General features: G+C 41.7%; 1 protein-coding gene across 1 annotated transcript in view; it reads right to left on the bottom strand.

The window, feature by feature from the left end:
* LOC122342952 (NACHT, LRR and PYD domains-containing protein 3-like) overlaps window positions 1-18,390 on the bottom strand; it is a 924,523-nt gene that overhangs the window by 635,717 nt on the left and 270,416 nt on the right. The gene's annotated exons all lie outside the window — the stretch shown is intronic.

Consider the following 18,390-nt stretch of genomic DNA (forward strand, 5'->3'; position numbering starts at 1 on the left):
TCCGCCTGTTTCTTCCAGCCAATGCCACTTCTCTAGAGCCAGTTTGATGGCCAGGAGCTCTCTGTTGTTGATGTTGTAGTTGACTTCCACCAGGCTGAGCTTCTGATAGAAGTACACACATGGATGGAGTCGAGCTAGCTTAACCTGCTGCTGACGGTGCACTGACTAGCCCGTATGGCATTACAAGGTACTCATAGAGGCCAGTAGGGGTCACAAAAGCTGTCTTCCACTCATCACCTTCACCAATCCTTATCAAATTGTACGCTCTACGGAGGTCTAGCCTTGTGAACGTGGAGACTCCAATTAAATGCTCAAGGGCAACGGGAAAGAGGGGAAGCAGATACTGGAACTTAACTGTTATCTTGTTGAGAGATCTGTAATGCATGCAATGCCACAAGCGTCTGTCCTTCTTGACCACGAAGTAAAAGCTAGAAGGTATATCTACAGATTGTTTCTCTAGGGGACTAACAATGAAGATTGAATTGATCAGTAGACTCTGTGATTTCTGACAGTAGGCTCGGGAAAATTCAGGATAACAGTTCTGGCCCCACTTTAGGACTTACAGGTCCTAAATAAAGGTGACTGTAACCAATAGGTTAGATACAGTAAGCAATACACAGGTAGTCAGTGGCTGCATCTTTACAAAGAAGGTCTGAATCACACTCACCATTGGATGTACACAAATGTAATCCAGAGTTGCCACAATGTAAACAGAGTCCCCAGATCAGCCTTCTCTGCCGCTCAGCAGGAGTCATGCATCCGTGATCTATATGCATGGGCTCCTGGCTGGGTTATGCAGGGCTGGGTTATGCAGGGCTGGCGGGATGCTGCAGTGATCACAATGTCATTCAGACAAGAGTGCATATGGGCTGAACATCAGACCAGGACTCGTAAGCAGATGCAGCCAAAGTTTGGGCTCTAAACCTTGCCGGTAGGTTGTTAGCAACAATCGCTCATTCCAACTGCTGGCTGCTAAGAGGGTACGAAATTTTAGTAAATATTCTTGAACACACACTGTATCTTGAAAGATACAGAAACACACACTGTATCACACTGAAACATCTCCAGCCATATGGCCCACCACCTCCTTGAAATGAATGAATTCATCAAGTAACATGTCCGACTTGAGCCCAGATGGTAATGCTGCACCTGATAACAAGGAAATAATATAAGCAATTTTAGACTGTTTAGGGGGATACAACATAAGCTGCATCTCAAACACTAGCGAGCACTCCTCTGCCAAACCAGAGTAGGGCGCCGGTTGAGCCATGGGACTAGAGTAGATGCAAGGCAAAGAAGTGGTGATGGTTGGGGCTGCGGGTGGTGGAAGGTGGAAAACTTGTGGAAGATTATCGTCAAGTTCTTGAAACGGGTCATCTGTGCTCAATCTGTGCAACACTCTGGAACTAGAGGAGAAGATAAGAGATAAGTTTCGAGGTAAGTATTAGTTAGGCATTGACTCAATATAGCTTCAGTGGTAATCCACTACATGTAGCATGGAGACCAGACACTGAGGGGACTGTGGTGTGTGCTTTTGTGCTGGTGTTGATGAGTTGATCATGAGGTGCATGTGTGACTTATTGGAACTCAGGTGACTGGGAATTTCATAGTTGGCTGGAGATGTTCTTGATGAAACAGCGGTAGAAGTTGGAAAATCTGAGAAATCTTTGAAGTTCCATTGATGAAGTGGGTACTGGCCAGTCTGTGATGAGCCACCTTCCCCTTGTCCATCTGCATGCCCCAGTGGTCAATGATGTACCAGAGGAAGAGGATGGAGGACTGATGGAAGGTGCATTTCAGCCTTGAGGAAGAGTTGGTACTCACTTAGTTTTTCTAGGATCTCAGCAACGTGGTGGCGACATATCCTTTTCACTCCGGGATTATTCAGGATCATGAAACCAGAGCTGACTTGTGGAGAAACTCCAGGAGAACCTCATACATGAAGTCTCGGAATACGGAGGGGGCGGTGACTAATCCATAGGGCATGAAAAGATATTCATAGTGGCCAGTAGGGATCATGAAGGCTTCGACTTGTAAGGTTGTAGGCATTGCAGAGGTCCAACTAAGTAAAAATGTTTGCTCCTCTCAATTGTTCCAGGGCGGCAAGAATGAGCAGGTAACAGAACTTAGTGATATTGTTAAGGGACCGGTAATCTATGCAGTGCTGCAAGCCTCTGTCTTCTTTGCAAGTCACCCTCTTGGGCAGAAGACATCACCGTATTGAGAGTAGCAAGGAGAAATATTGACAGACTGTTTTTCCAGAGGACTTTCAATTGACGTGAAATTAACAGGCAGATGGAAATGACAGGTTGGGGACGATTGGAGAGACATTCAGAAAATGTCTCTGGAGAACTTCACCTGTGCCCCAATAGAGTATGGGTTCATGCTTGACCAGCCATGGGCCTCCTAGATTGATATCCGTGATCCTCTAGAATAATAATAATTACATTTCTTCCACATGAAGCAATATAATGTAACGCCACACCAGCAGAGGGAGCGTCCACGGAGTACTGCATATGGATTTGAACGTTGCTTCCTTGCCGCCATTACAGAATACTTTGCCAAATGAGAATCCAGCCGGTGTTTCGAATCGGCAAGCGGCATGCGTTTACCAACAAGATCTGCTTCAGAATTATCAAGATTAACTTAACCAGCTTCAAGCAGTGATCGAGTATATTACGCTTTTTATCAGAAATCTGCCATCACCCTCGCCCCAAACGTTAAGCTTTGCTCTGTCTGATAAATTTAACGGTGCCGCCAATCAGTGTAAGGGCATTTTACGTCAACTCTGCTTGTATCTGGATAAGCAGGGAGATAAGTTTGACTCGGAAGATAAAAACATTTGCTTTTATCATGACTGTTAACTGGGAGAGCGCTCAAATAGGCATCAAAAGTCTGGGAATCGGATGCACAATTTCAATCTTCCGTGGATTATTTCACACAACAGATTAGAGAAGTTTTTTGAATATCCAGCCAAAGGACGGGTTGTTTCCACGCAGCTCATTTATATGATGTAGGGTAATCGCTCAGCAGAAGACTATGCTATCGAGTTCAGAACTCTTGCTGCTCAGAGGGGCTGGAATGATGTGTCCCTGAAAGTGACGCTTGCTTGTAAGGGGGAAGATTTGTCCTTTTCAGATTTTTTCACCATTACCATCAAGATCGATAATCTGATGAGACAATGCAGATTGAATCCACAATCTGAAGCCACCGCCTTGAATCCACTTTAACTTTCCATTTTGTCTCCCCACCAGAATCCACCCCTGAGGAACCCATGCAGTTAAATACTTCCCGATTATCAGAGAAAGAGAGAGAGAGACGTTGTCTACATAACCTGTGCTTTTATTGTGGTGAAGCATTGAAATGTAAAATGGCGGCGCGGCAGTAGCACGCAGCAGCCACTCCGGAACCAAAATGGTGTTTTTTTGTTTGTTCAAGACGTTATTTTGTATGCTTCTGACAAAATTTCGTAGGGCATGGATGCCAACGACAGTTGTGTCTGCGCATACGACCACCAGACATTGAAACTACTCAGAAACCACGCAACAACTAAACTGAGCGACGACGTTGCACGCGGACTCCGGGACCTCGGCTTGCTGTGCGGACCGGGCCCTCAGTCCTCGGTGTCTCCTGATGCCGAAGGCCGGGGAAGAAGACGCCGCAAGCGGTGTTCGAGGAAACGAAAGCACGGTAAACGGGCGGGTGTCCGTGCTAGGCTAAACGCAAACCCTAGCCAGCCGGCACTCCCCTCCATCTTTCTGTCCAATGTCTGTTCACTCGAAAATAAGATGGACTACATTCGACTTCACCGAGCAACACGGCGTGAGTATAGGGATTGCTGCGTCTTCGTCTTTACGGAACCGTGGCTCAGCGACAGAGTTCCAGGCACCGCCATTCAGCTAACTGGGCTAACTGCATTTCGTGCTGACAGGAATGCCGCACTGTGTGGAAAGACTCGCGGTGGTGGCGTGTGTGTTTATATCAACACGGAATGGTGCAAGGACTCTGTGCTTATATCAAACTACTGCTCATCGCTAGTGGAGTTTATTGTTGTCAAATGCAGACCCTTTTATCTACCCCGGGAATTCACCACCGTCTACACCATCGGAGTTTACATTCCACCCAGCGCTAATGCGAAGGAGGCTCTGAGCGAGCTGTACAGAGGTATTAGCGAGCTGCAGAACGCTCACCCCGATGGACTGTTTATCATCGCCGGAGATTTCAATCACGCAAATCTCAAAACAGTGCTCCCTAAATTCTATCAGCATGTGGACTTTGCTACGAGAGGAGCGAACACGCTGGATCTTGTTTACACAAACATACCCGGCGCGTATCATGCGGAGCCCCGCCCCCACCTCGGCTACTCAGACCACATCTCTGTTATGTTGATTCCAGCACACAGACCACTCATCAGACACTCTAAACCGGTTCTGAAACAGATTAAAACCTGGCCAGAAGGATCCATCTCTGCTCTTCAGGACTGTTTTGAGTGTACTGACTGGGACATATTTAGGGAAGCTGCAACCAACGGCGATTCCATTGACTTGGAGGAGTACACATCATCAGTGACTGGCTACATCGAGAAGTGCATTGATGATGTGACCATCTCCAAGACCATCACCACACATTCTAACCGAAGCCGTGGATGAACGCTAACGCGCGCGTGCTCCCTGAATGAGCGAGACTTCGCCTTCAGAGCAAAGGACCGGGCTGCCCTAAAAACAGCGAGGGCTAAACTGTCCCGAGCTATCAGAGAAGCAAAACGCGCTTATGCTAAAAGAATCCACGGCCACTTCCAAAACAGCAGTGACTCACGGCGCATATGGCAGGGCATTCAAGCGGTCACCAACTACAAGACAACTCCACCTGTCTGTGATGGTGACGCCTCCCTACCAGATGCGCTGAATGACTTCTACGCACGTTTTGAGGCACAGAATAAAACAACGGTGAGGAAGTCCACCCCTCATACCAATGACCCGGTACTCTGCTTCACCCCAGCTGACGTGAGGAAGACACTTTATAGAGTTAACCCATGGAAGTCTGCTGGACCGGACAACATTCCAGGCAGAGTACTAAAGGAGTGTGCAGAGCAGCTAGCGGATGTCTTCACTGATATCTTCAATATCTCTCTGAGCAGCTCTGTCATTCCAACGTGCCTCAAAACAACAACAATTGACCCGGTGCCTAAGAAGTCTGTGGTTTCGTGCCTCAATGACTATTGTCCCGTCGCGCTCACAACAAATGTGATCAAATGCTTCGAGAGGCTTGTCATGAGGCACATCAAGTCTCAGCTACCACCTTCACTTGACCCACTACAGTTTGCGTATCGTCCAAACCGCTCTACGGACGATGCTATGACCACAACCCTCCATCTCCATCTGGACTCAAAGGGAAACTACGTCCGAATGCTGTTCATTGACTTCAGCTCAGCATTCAACACCATCATCCCTCAGCAACTTATAGAGAAGCTAAGCCTGAAAACCTCTCTCTGCAACTGGATCCTGGACTTTCTGACAGGCAGACATCAGTCAGTCCAGATCGGGAACAGCATCTTCAGCACCACCACACTGAACACTGGAGCTCCTCAGGGTTGTGTGCTCAGTCCACTGCTGTTCACTTTGCTGACTCACGACATCACATCATCAAGTTCACTGATGACACGACCGTGGTGGGTCTACAAGCGAGCAAAGAGTGACCATTCTCCGCTGTCCATCGATGGGTCCAAGGTGGAGACCGTCAAGAGCACCAAATTCCTTGGTGTTCATCTGGCGGATAACTTCATCTGGTCACTCAACACCAGTCTTTGCCTTGCACTAATTTTGTCTGCACACTTTGCAGTTTATGTGGCTAAGACACTGTCTTAGCTCAAAATGTGAGTTCTGTTGTATTGTGTTGTAAGTGTGACTCCATGTAGCACCAGGTCCTGGAGAAACATTGTCTTTTTCACTATGTACTGCATAGCTATATGTAGTTGAAATGAAAATAAAAAGCCAATTGACTTGACTTGACTTGAACCTTCACTTACTCTTCTTAGTGTTTGATGGCACGTATGGCCAACCTATTTTCTCTGTATGACCATAATTTATAAAGTAACAGTTTACACTCTTTCTCTCTCTTTAAAAAATGTCTCTCTGACAGGTTTATGAGCTCTGTTGCTTGTCAATTCATAACTACAAGAGGTACATTCATTTAGGTATTTGCAAGTTACATGTAACCTTACCAAAGTAGTTTAAACATGCAATATCTTTGAAAGGTAACTTTCAAATGGACACTATGCTAACTCCGAAAATGCCATCTGAATGTGATTTGTCTGTCATTGAAAGAACAAAACAGAACATTACATTAGAAGCAAATAGCAAAGAAAGCAGCCCTGCAACATACCCAATAAGTCTTTGTTTTGCTTAGCAACAAGGTACAAACATTAAGGTGGGATTAAGAAAATGCCATCTGAATGTGATTTGTCTGTCATTAAAAGAACAAAGTGCAAGGCTAAATGTACACAAGAAGCAAATAGCAAAGAAAGCAGCCCTGCCACATACCCAACAAGTCTTCATTTTCCATGACAAACAAGGCAAAACTGTTAAGGTGAAATCAAGTCAAAGGACATTTAAAACGAAAGTCAAAAAATTCTTATGATTCAAGAATGCACACATCATGCCCTCTCCACTCACCAGTTTTGGTAAAACTTTCTATGAAGCCTGTATTTATAACACCTTACAAGAGTATTCTTAATGCATTATAATGAATGCATTGTAAGCTATTTAATGTGTTATAATATTTACTTATTTTTGGTTATAGCTTATAGTATCATCATTTATGGTTCATCCGCTTAAGCTACAACGGGTTATATTTCTCATTGTTATAATGCATTATAAGTCACATATCATTATCATTTTACTTATGGTATTTACTTAAAGCAGAAAAATACCACTTATAAGAAATAATAATAACAATACTACTTTTTTTGCTGAAACAACCATAAGATCAGGTATAAGATTAAATGAATGTGTGATATGACACATTTACTTTTAACATACATACATACATACATACATACATATATAGATATATAGATAAACATATACATATCTCATGTCTCGCAGGTTTCACAATAATGGACATGGAATGTCAACGTATACGTCAAGTGACTGAAAGAACAGAAAGCCAAAAAGGAGGTGTTACATGTCATTGAAAACACAAGTACACAAAGTCTTCAAGTAAATGTCATTTATCAAGGAAATAGACTGATGCAATGTTTACACAGTATATGTTTACATGCATTTTTACATTTTTGTATGTGTTTAGCCAATCAGCTTACACTTACATCACCAATAGTTCCTCCAAATGGAGTTCCTGGAACTAAAATGGTCCATAGTTCAAGTGGTGTGAACATGCCAAAAAGTGGGTAGTTAGTTCAGGTACTAGGTACTTGGTGCTAGCAGGCCCTCATATTTCTTGGCTATGTTCATGCAACTTAATTCTGATTTCAGAGACAAAGGTTATATTTAAGCCAGGATTACGCCAAAAATTAATAAGGACATTTAAATAGTTTTCATGAACTAGCCTCATTAAATATAAAAATAACAAACATGCCATAATTGGTGTTTCTTTTGGTTAAAACAAACATTTAGATATGGTACGACGTTAAATGCCATCCATGTCTGTTAAACTGTGGTAAGACATTTAAAGTTGACATTTAAATCATTTTAATTTGGTACTGCCATTAAAATTTGATTTAATTTGACATTTTGTATATATAAAAAACCTTTCTTGTTTGTCCTCAAGTCACTGGGGAAATGTAACATTAAATCCAATGGAGTCAAATTTCTATAATCTTTAGGTGTCTGTGCCACATTTTCCATTTTACACACTGACTGGTTGTTCATTCACCAATATATATATATATATATATATATATATATATATATATATATATATATATATATATATTATATATATATATATATATATATATATATATATATATATATATATATATATATATATATATTTATTTGTTTTGGTGTTTGTTTTTGTAGGTTTAAAACACTTGAATATGACTCAACTATAATCATGGGTACTAAAAAGAAGCTGTCCTTTATGACACAGAACATCAGTGGGCTCAAAAAAAAGACTGGCGATTTGAAAACAGTATTAGATCGCAATTGTGATGTTGCCTTCATCCAAGAGACACATATTGGACAAAAGGACAAAAGTGTTTTTAACATCTTTGATCGTTGGAAACCATTTTTTAAGCAATACAAAACAACTGAAAGAGGTGTGGCTATTTTGGTGAGAAAAAAACTTACATGCAAGAGTAGATGCAAGACCCCTAAAGAAGCTCAAAATGTTACTTGAGTACTTTGCAGAGGGCATTTTGTTGATTGGAGGAGATTTTAACATATTGCTTTGAATCCATATCTGGACAGGCAATCTACAAAAATAAATGAGAGGCACTTCATGTTGAAACCAACAGTGGGCAGATTTATGACACCCTTTCATCTTGTGGATGTATGGAGAAGGCTCCACCCAATGGACTGTCAGTTTTCTTTTCATCAAAATTCAAGACTGGACTATGTTTTTGTACCAGAAGAGTCAATGCTACATGTAGAAAGTTGCATGATTTCTGAGAAAGAGTGCTGATCTGATCATCAAAGAGTATTGTTTGAAATTATGTGCAAAACAAAAACCTGGCCATCAAATGACCTGCATGTTAAAAAAAAGAAAAGAAGAAAACTAATGTATCCGAATTTGATTTCAGGAAAATGGCTTAGCTGCAAAGAAAAAATCTGGGCTAAGAAATTAAATTTGATTTATAGTTATGATTGAGGGGTCTGAGGCGTGCAGATCCAGTTGCAGGCTTTTATTGGACAAAGTCAGGTCAAAGTAGGCAGACGTCAAACACAGCAAACAGGAATATAAGAGGCAAGCCAACAACAAAATCCAAAAAACAGACAGAGGGTCAGGTTTGGGTAAGGCAGCAAACAAATAAAGAATCAAAGACAGGCAGGGTCAAAAGCAAAGGATCTTTGACAAGGGAAACACAAGGCTAGGCCAACTAGAAACAAACAATGCAACATACAGGTGAGGGGCCTGCTTCGGAATTTATGGTCTCAAAACAGGAAGTAGCAGCAGAGGGAGTGATCACAGATCATCCAGAGGTAAGGGCTCCCTCTGCTGGCTTGATGTAACAATAGTCAACATACTTTGGAAATTATATAAGAGGTACTCCTTTGCTCCAATTCCATATTTGTGTTTTTTTTACAACAATGTACACAACCGAATGCCTATCCCAGAGTCTTTTAACAAGTCTTATTCTATCTTTCGGGAGCATTTCATATTTAATGTTGACTACCTGATTTTAGCCACCATCATGGCCAGGTGGCTTAGTGACCACTTGGATTCACATTTGTAAGGAGGTGAATCAAAACCTGTAAATGCAATAAGACTAATCTGAAAAGGGATATCCAAAGGAACAAAAGGACTTCAAAAAGAGTAAATAACACCCCCCTGTTTATGACACCCTCTTCAACTCTTCTCTTCCTGCTTCCCCTCCTTCTGCCCAAAAAAGACTTCATTAATAATAAGGCATAAGAAATTGTGTGTCTTAAAAACCTATTGTTCTTCACTTTGATGTTTGGTCTCATTTGAAGGGTCTCCGTGCGATCAAACTGGCCACCAAACTGGCTTAGCATGCTATTACTTAAGAAACGCATTAAAAAAAACAAAAAAAAAAAACAAACTCTTTTTGAGTCCATCAAGGAGATGGCTGCATTAAGGTAAGTGATCTATGGGGTAGCCTCTGACTAAAACCTGGACTAGCCCAGATGTGTCGTGAGTCTGTTCTGGCCAAACAAGGTCTCCAAGCGACCCAGACTCCTATTGAACAGTAAGTCGAAGCTAGGAAATATTATAGTTAATGATCCAAATTTAAAAATCACAACTAGAGAGATCAGCAGTTACATTTAAAAAATAACAAAAAAAAAAACGAATTGGAATCAAAAGATTAATAAATAGTGATTGTTAACAAGACGTAAAGAAAAGACCGAACGCACATTGACCTTCGACCAGGGCCTCTGGATTCCATTCTGCTGGAAAAGGAGGAACCTTACACTGTCAGGACAGACGAGCAGACCAATTGCAGAAGGAAAACAGTTTGTTTGAACAAATAAGGGTTTTGTATAATAGTCCAACAAAAAGGGTGAAACAGCTGGCTGTCAACTCCAGCCACAATCCCAGCTGCAGAGGAGGTGAAGGATGAACGGGGTGAACAGACTCAATTCGATGGGACGAAGGGTGAACCAGACCCAACCGGTGGGGCGGGAAAAGGTGGCCGGTCAAAGCAGTCACTGAGAAGACACCCACTGTAGCCACGTCCAGCATCCGCCTGCTAGAGAACCAAGACAGCTACTGGCACCCGAAGGTCGTCACTGAGAGTTGAGTACTGAGCTGGGTAAAAGGAGAATTGGGAAAATGAGTAACTAACAAAACAGTCAAAAGTAAAAAAAAAAAAAAAAACAGCACTAACTAGACTGGAAACAGGATTAAGACTGACCCCAAAAAAAAAAAAAAAAAAAAAAAAAAAAACTGCTCAAACTAGCAAATTGGGGTTCAGCATCAGAATGAACTACCATCAAACAAGAGTCTGACAAAGTATAGAAAACACAAGGAGATTAAGTAGGGGGGATAATTGACAGAAATGGGGTGCAGGAGTGTTAAACAATTAGGGTTAATAAGAGGGGAGGAGTTAACAGCAAAGCACATGGCGAGCTGTGAAAACAAAGGCCATGTGCTCCAGGACAACAAAACACAAGACAAACACAACAGGCCACTGCCAACTCCTGACATACACATTCGACAGATTACAGGGTTGACAAGAAAGTTGAAACAGTCTTGTTTGTCTTTAAAACAGGACCAAAAATGATACCATGGAACTTCCTAGAGGACTGCTTGATAAAAGAGCAAAAAAGACAATGACAGCTGTTGTCTAAATTTAAGATTAACATTCTTGAAAAGATTCTGAAAAACAGCAGCAAACTTGACAAAAAGAGTAAAGAGTACAAAGAACTGTGCTGAGGTGCCCTCTAACCCCTGTGTTGATGAGGCTGTGTCTTATTGTGAGAGACTGTCAGCAGTGATTTCCTGAAACAAGCAGAAAAGAAAATACTCACTGTGTACTGTAAATTAGTTGCTGATCTTAAGAAGTGACAGTGAAGCCTTGAGTAGCCTATTATCATTTTACAAAATACACACATGAATTGATTATATTAGTTTTAGGTTATACTGCAAGATCATCTAGCCCCACAGTCACATGCAATGTTTTATAAGGATCTTGAGAAACAATTAATTGGCAAAATATTAATTAAATATTAATATTTAATATTTAAATATTAATATCCCCGCCAACGGATCCAAGTCACCACCAGGTGGTGATCAGTTGACAGCTCCACCCCTCTCTTCACCCGAGTGTCCAAGACATGAGGCCGGAGATCGGATGATACAACCACAAAGTCGATCATCGACCTCCGCCCTAGGGTGTCCTGATGCCACGTGTACTGGTGGACACCCTTATGCTTGAACATGGTGTTCGTTATGGACAGACCGTGACTAGCACAGAATTCCAACAACAGAACCCCACTCAGGTTTAGATCGGGGGGGCCGTTCCTCCCAATCACGCCCCTCCAGGTGTCACTAGCATTACCAACGTGAGCGTTGAAGTCCCCCAGCAGGCCGACAGAGTCCCCGGTTGGAGCACTTACCAGCACCCCTCCCAAGGACTCCAAGAAGGCCAGGTACTCTACACTGCCATTCGGCCCGTAGGCACAAATGACAGTGAGAGTCCTCCCCCCAACCCGAAGTCGCAGGGAGGCGACCCTCTTGTCCACCGGGTTAAACTCCAACACATGGCGGCTAAGCTGGGGAGCTATGAGCAAGCCCACACCAGCCAGCCGCCTCTCACCGCGGGCAACACCAGAGTAGTGGAGAGTCCAGCCCCTTTCGAGGAGATGGGTTCCAGAGCCCAAGCAGTGCGTGGAGGTGAGCCCGACTATATCTAGCCGGTATCTCTCGACCTCCCGCAACAACTCAGGCTCCTTCCCCCCCAGAGAGGTGACGTTCCATGTCCCTAGAACTAGATTCTGAGTCCAGGGGTTGGGTTGTCGAGGTCCCCGCCTTCGACTGCTACCCAAACCACAAGGCACCGGCCCCTTACGGTCCCTCCTGCAGGTGGTGGGCCCACGGGAAGATGGCCCCACGTCGCTGTTTCGGGCTGAGCCCGGCCGGGTCCCGTGGGGCAAGACCCGCCACCAGTCGCCGCATACCGGCCCCAGCCACAGGCCTGGCTCCATGGCGGGGCCCCGGCTGCGCCATACTGGGCGACGTCGCGACTCTAGTATGGTTTTTCTCCATAAGAGTGAGGTGGACCGCTCTTTGTCTGGCTTGTCACCAGGGATGACAGAAATAAAGAAGTACAGCATTACATGAGGAGAGGTGAGGCGAGAAAAAAAAGCCAAACCCAGACTGTGCTCCTAAGGAACCACAGTGTGGTAACGGGAAAAAAACACCTCAGCAATAGAAGCACATAGTTTAGACACTTTGACAACATGTAAGACAAGGTAAAGTCTCTGGGTTATTGGGATCCTCCACTGGCGAGCAGTCATCCTTTTCTGGCAGCCGCCAATGCAGCGCTTGATCCAGACCCGTCTGCCAGGCAGGCGGAAAGGTGGGGGTGAGGAGTTCGAGAGCGTCTTTACTGCCGTGATCTGCCGGGGGAGTTGTTTTTCCAGCAGTGGCCTTGGCCAAGGCCAGTGCATGGTAGAGGGAGTCAAAACCAGATAGGAATGGAATTTGTTTAGGCTTGGTGCAAGTAGTCAGAAACAATTTACTACTCTATTGTCCATCCTGGTCCCCAATTTGATCAATTTTCCGATGTAAAGCCTCAAGCTTCCCCATGATGTTATCCAAAGTGCGGTTTACAACCACAGTCTGAGTCCCGACAGCTCTGCCCACCGCTTCAATAAATCCAGGCAGCTTTGTGGGGTTGTGGACAGCTGCCCTCGTTCTCTCAATTTGTCGATATACCAGGGCTATGCCCAATCCGATCAGCAATAGCCCCGTAATCAAAGTTCCGAAAAGAATGATATCTTCAATATCCTCCACGGAAAGGGGCATCAAGCACATGAGCCACTTCTCCCATGCGTCCATCGAATACCCGGCAACCATCATCCCGGCAGAACAATCAGGTTCCCCTGAACCCACGCTTCTCTTTGAGAAGATGGTGTCTATTGTGTTGAGAGAACAGTTGATCAAATCCATGTTTTTTAGCTGGAGAGCAGGGCAGAGAGAGTCTCTCAAGTGGAGAAAACTAGACATAAGATGAGACTAAGAAGCACAAGTAGGCAAGGGAGAGGGGAAGAAAACACGTCCGTTTCCGAGGACAGACGCAGAAGAAAAAGCGCCCGTCCTTTGAGTAATTTTGCTGGCTTTCCATGACACTGTGACAGTACCTGCAATCCACATCTTTCACAAGAACATTTGATGCATCATTAAACATAAAATACATAAAAGACAACATAAAACAAAAGACGACATAAAGAAATGAGCCTGTTAAATACTACTGCTGTTAATATTGAATTTAATTTGTCCCATTTATGATTTATGTGCGGCTGTTCACGGAAGAGTCCCAACAGTTACAATATCATGATTATAATTAAGAAAAAGACATATAACCAAATTAGGCTACATTTGTTTTCTTTTTAAATCCCAACTCTGTATTAGATATAACATTAAGCACAATTTGTGTACATTTATTAACTTAAAAGGCTTGACTGTTTGACTGGTGTATATTTGTATACTGTTACCAGCTACTAATTTTGTGTCGCTAAACGTTAGCCTCTGTTTGGGTTTCTTGAGTTTCTGACCTCACCCTGATTCCTGAGCATGTTATCGTGAATAGACAGCCAAGTATTACCCAATATGAAGGTGTGTTTTGATGAACTGATTACTAGAGGTGTGCAGAAAAGTCAGTATTTCTATCTGTAACAATCACAAAACTATTTGCATCTGTTTGAGTTTAGATTAATTTACTGCACACATTTGTTAATGCATTATAATTTTAGAGGTTTGCTTTCCTTTGACTTAACAGTTCATGCACAGTTTCAAAATGAATTTGAAGGTCTGAAAAACTATGGAACTCTGGTTTTCCCATTAATCGACAGCTTGATCGTGTGTAAGTGTATCTGAACTATTACGGAGGAACGGTGTCATTCTCTGATCCTGTAACTAACACACATCTACACACATTCACAACCACCTTCGCGCACACACTCTTCCCATTCATCAGTTGTTCTTCCTTTCTGAGGATCTTACTGATCAATAGTCAGTAAAAGTTACTTTTGTAGATCTGGAAGTTCTTGCTTTCGCAATATTTCCGCGGTGAGAGTGCTGTCGATCTAAACGTCAGTATAGCTGTGATTGAGTCGTGATGATCACATGTGTCACGCTCTGGTCAAGGAGGCAAACACAAGGTAAGATTCACTATACAATGTTTAATGAAAATAAGGCAGACATCGGTGTTAAGCCTCAGATACGAACATAACTCAATTAAGAAGGTATTCAGGTAATATTCAAGCAATAGTTCTTTCCTTTCTCGGGTTGAAAGTCACAGGATAAGCTACTCCTGGCAGGCAGACAGGCAGACAGGCGACGACCAGAGTTCCGGGTTGGTAACCTTGAGAACAGCCATAGCAGAAGTGGTGAGTGTGGGTTATAAGGGGTGACAGACGAGTGGTTGCAGGTGTTCATGATTAATACTCAGGTGACAGAGATCGCACCGAGGTGGTAAGTTCGGTGGAATGGCGGAAATGACGGTGTGACAACATGACTGATATCCAACACTATAACAATCAGTGTCTTAAGACCAAAATAAGCCAATTGTGTTCTTGAAAATCTTGCATATTGATAGACAATATAGTAATATATTAAACGGTTACTAATTATTGTTGAGGAAAGCGGGACGTTTTCCCAATTTTGTAAGTTGGCCATGGATGTGTTACTGATTTATCAAGAAGAAGAGACCACACAGAATATTGTATTCTTTTATTTGATAAGTATTAATAAGATACACAGTACACATGGTATTGTATTCACTTTATTGAATAGTAGAAAGAAAGACCACCACAGCATCATGTTTAAAAGTAGTTTATTGAGAAAAGACATTAGGTATGATATAGGTAGCATTTAGTTGAAGTATAGTCAGATAAAATATGTATTAGTAAGAACATTGAAGAATAGGAATGTTACCGTTGAGTGCTGAGTTCCCGACGCGGAGAGGAGGACATCTTAGAAAGATCTTCGCAGAAGAGCAGACTGATAAGATGGCTGTGTTTTTATAGTGAGCTTCTTGAGAGGGAGGTCTTCAGCTGTACGGGACTTTCCCAAAAAGTGTTGACTTGCACCTGTAGTCTATATAGGAGGGTTGCACTTAGAAGTGAGCCAGAAGATAAAGCTGAACCTCGGCGACACGCTTCTCCGATGCCAGACAGCCTCGCCACAATGCCTCCGAACGACCGAGCTCGCAAATTATAGAACTTTGTTTTTATTTCTATTTTATATTAGTGTTTTATTTGTAATGTATTTAACCTATATATAATAAAACTATATCTTATTATAACCAATATGCTCGCCTGACAAAAGACTCTGATTTCAAGACCAGAGCAGAACAGACCACGGAGAAGTCTTCTGTGACCTGTCTTGTGAGTATGATTAAATGCTTATTAGAGATAGGACAGACTCGACTTACTTTACCTTACCTGAGGATAAACTAAATAAGGTAGAAGGTGCAGGAGATTTGCGCACCATAAAACATCATATACCCTTATATCTTTACAAACCATATCAACAATTAAAAATAACATTAAACAGATGTTCTATGAACCAAAAAACTAACATTTGGTTTCCATTAAGAGAAAACTTTACTTTCACAGTACATTTTTATTTTAAATGTCCAATGATTGCTTCCCGCCCTTTTTCAGATTGAATGCCTTCATCTTAACAATTACAAGTAAACTTGCTGTGAATCAACGAGTCTATTCCATAACAGAAATGCTATCAGTCACTCAGTATGTACTTTACATTATAAATGCATCCATTTTGTAGCGAGAGCCCGCCCACACACGATTCTGATTGGGTGTGATATTTGATTGATTGTGTCGCACTTGGACTCATCACGTGTAGTTGGGACGTGGTGTTAGAAACATTTATGGTGTCTAATAATAAAAATAAAATTACGTAACAATACATACAAAGTATTAATGTTTATTTATTTAATTATTTATTTACAAAAAGAGAAAAAGCTGCAACAATTATGTGTTCTGATTATATCCAGTGAGAAAGCATTTTCAATATAGCTGTGCTATAGGGCACTTCCGTCAAGATCTTCCATCCCAAAAAGTGCATCATGCGTTTAGAGACTGTTATATTTGTAGAAATGTAAGGTCATTAGTGTCGCGTCACGATGCTTGTTTTGTTTTATGCTGTTATTTAAAGTGCATCTTTCCTAGTTTTATAGTTCATCTTTCATAGTTTTTATATATAGCGAGTCATCCCTTAATTATTAAAATGTGGGGGTTTTTTTTAACAAGAACTGTGTTTGTGAAGTAATTGCTAAAGAATTCTTTGGAAGCGCGTGGAAAACCGGACTGATCACGTTTCATCTCTGGAAGCGGATTGGCTGGATTCATCGCGTGGCTTTGTGAATTTTATTTAAAAAAAACTTTTGGCACTTTTTCAGACCTCATTTTTGATAATTGATTCTCTGCCCTTCTAAAACAAATGAAAGGGATTATTTTTTTTCTTTCAATGCAGTTATTACATGAATGTAAAACAGTGAATCTTTCCTATTCTTTTTCTTCACTTCTTTGCTCATTTGTGTTCCGTTAATTCATTTACAAATTAAAAAACTAAATTTCTGTAAAAAAAAAAAAAAAAAAGTGTTTGGATCACACGAATCAGAAAATAATTACATGTAGCCACAAGTGGAAACATAATCCATCAATAAATGGATGGCTGTTTTATAAATAGCTATTTTGTATAGTATTGGAGAAGGCTATTTTTGATAACAGCCTAACATACCTGGGATCATGGAGGAAGTTGGAGGTGTTGTTTTTTTTTTAACAAAAAGAAGTTTCAGTTTAGTTTCTAGTCAGCACATTTGGGCTAGTCCAGGTCTTAGTCAGAGGCTACCCCGTAGATTGCTTACCTTAATGCAGCCATTTCCTCAATAGACTCAAAAAGAGTAATTTTTTATGTGTTACCTAAGTAATAGCATGCTAAGCCAGTTTGGTGGCCAGAAGTCTAGATCTCAAGACGGCTCCATCCATTGATCGTTGATCTGACTCACCCTAGCACGCCCAAATGTAGTTGTATAAACCTTTTGGTGTTTAGGTTCCCATGCTCCAGTGTCACACCTGGCTGGGACACATTCAGAGACCCAAAAGGAGGACACACCTCCTTCTCAGCAGAACACAGTTCTACCAAGTTCTTAATCTTCTCCATAATATAAGTGATTACGGTGAAATTGAGACCAATTTACCAATCGCACTGAGACCTTTCAAATGAGACCAAACATGAAATTGAAGAACAATAGGTTCATAAGACACATGACATATAATGCCTTATTCCTAATGAACTTTAAACCAAGTCTTTTGGACAGAAGGAGGGGAAGCAGGAAGAGCAGAGATGAAGAGGGTGTCATAAACTTAACAGGGTGTCCTTTTGTTCCTTTGGATATCCCTTCTTAGATCAGTCTTAATGCATTTACAGGTTTTGATTCTCCTCCTTACAGTAGTTCTAGTGCTGAAGGACAGAATACTTTTTTCTGATAAGCCTCATCAATGAACTGTTGAAATGATTACTGAAATATTATTTGTAATGCTGGTAATGTGAAATAATATTTGTTACATTAAAGGTTCCATATTTTACACCTTTTTGGAGTTTTATTTTAGTTTAAGTAACAAAAACTATCTCAAAATGTTTTTACAGCTCCTTTTTTTGGCCTGTCTAATTAATATTCATGAGCATCTCTACTGATTGGCCTGTTCTTTTTGAGTGACGTATGAGCAAGCAATTTAAATACAAAGACGTGTTTATGTCACAGTGCAATACAAAAGTGTAATACACTTAAGGTAGTATGCCAAAAGTGCATTTAAGTACCTGGGTTTAATTTCCAAGTCAGCTATATATTTAGAGTGGAAGAAGAATGTTTCTTTATTGTGTTTTTGTCATAGAAACCACAAAGATCACAAATTCCCATAAAGCCACAGCATTCTTGTCTTTCCATTCCCAAATACCTCTTAAAATATTCTCCTGAATACATTTTACATTTTGCAAACA

Source organism: Puntigrus tetrazona, chromosome 4, assembly GCF_018831695.1.
Source record: "Puntigrus tetrazona isolate hp1 chromosome 4, ASM1883169v1, whole genome shotgun sequence".
NCBI classification, from domain to species: domain Eukaryota; kingdom Metazoa; phylum Chordata; class Actinopteri; order Cypriniformes; family Cyprinidae; genus Puntigrus; species Puntigrus tetrazona.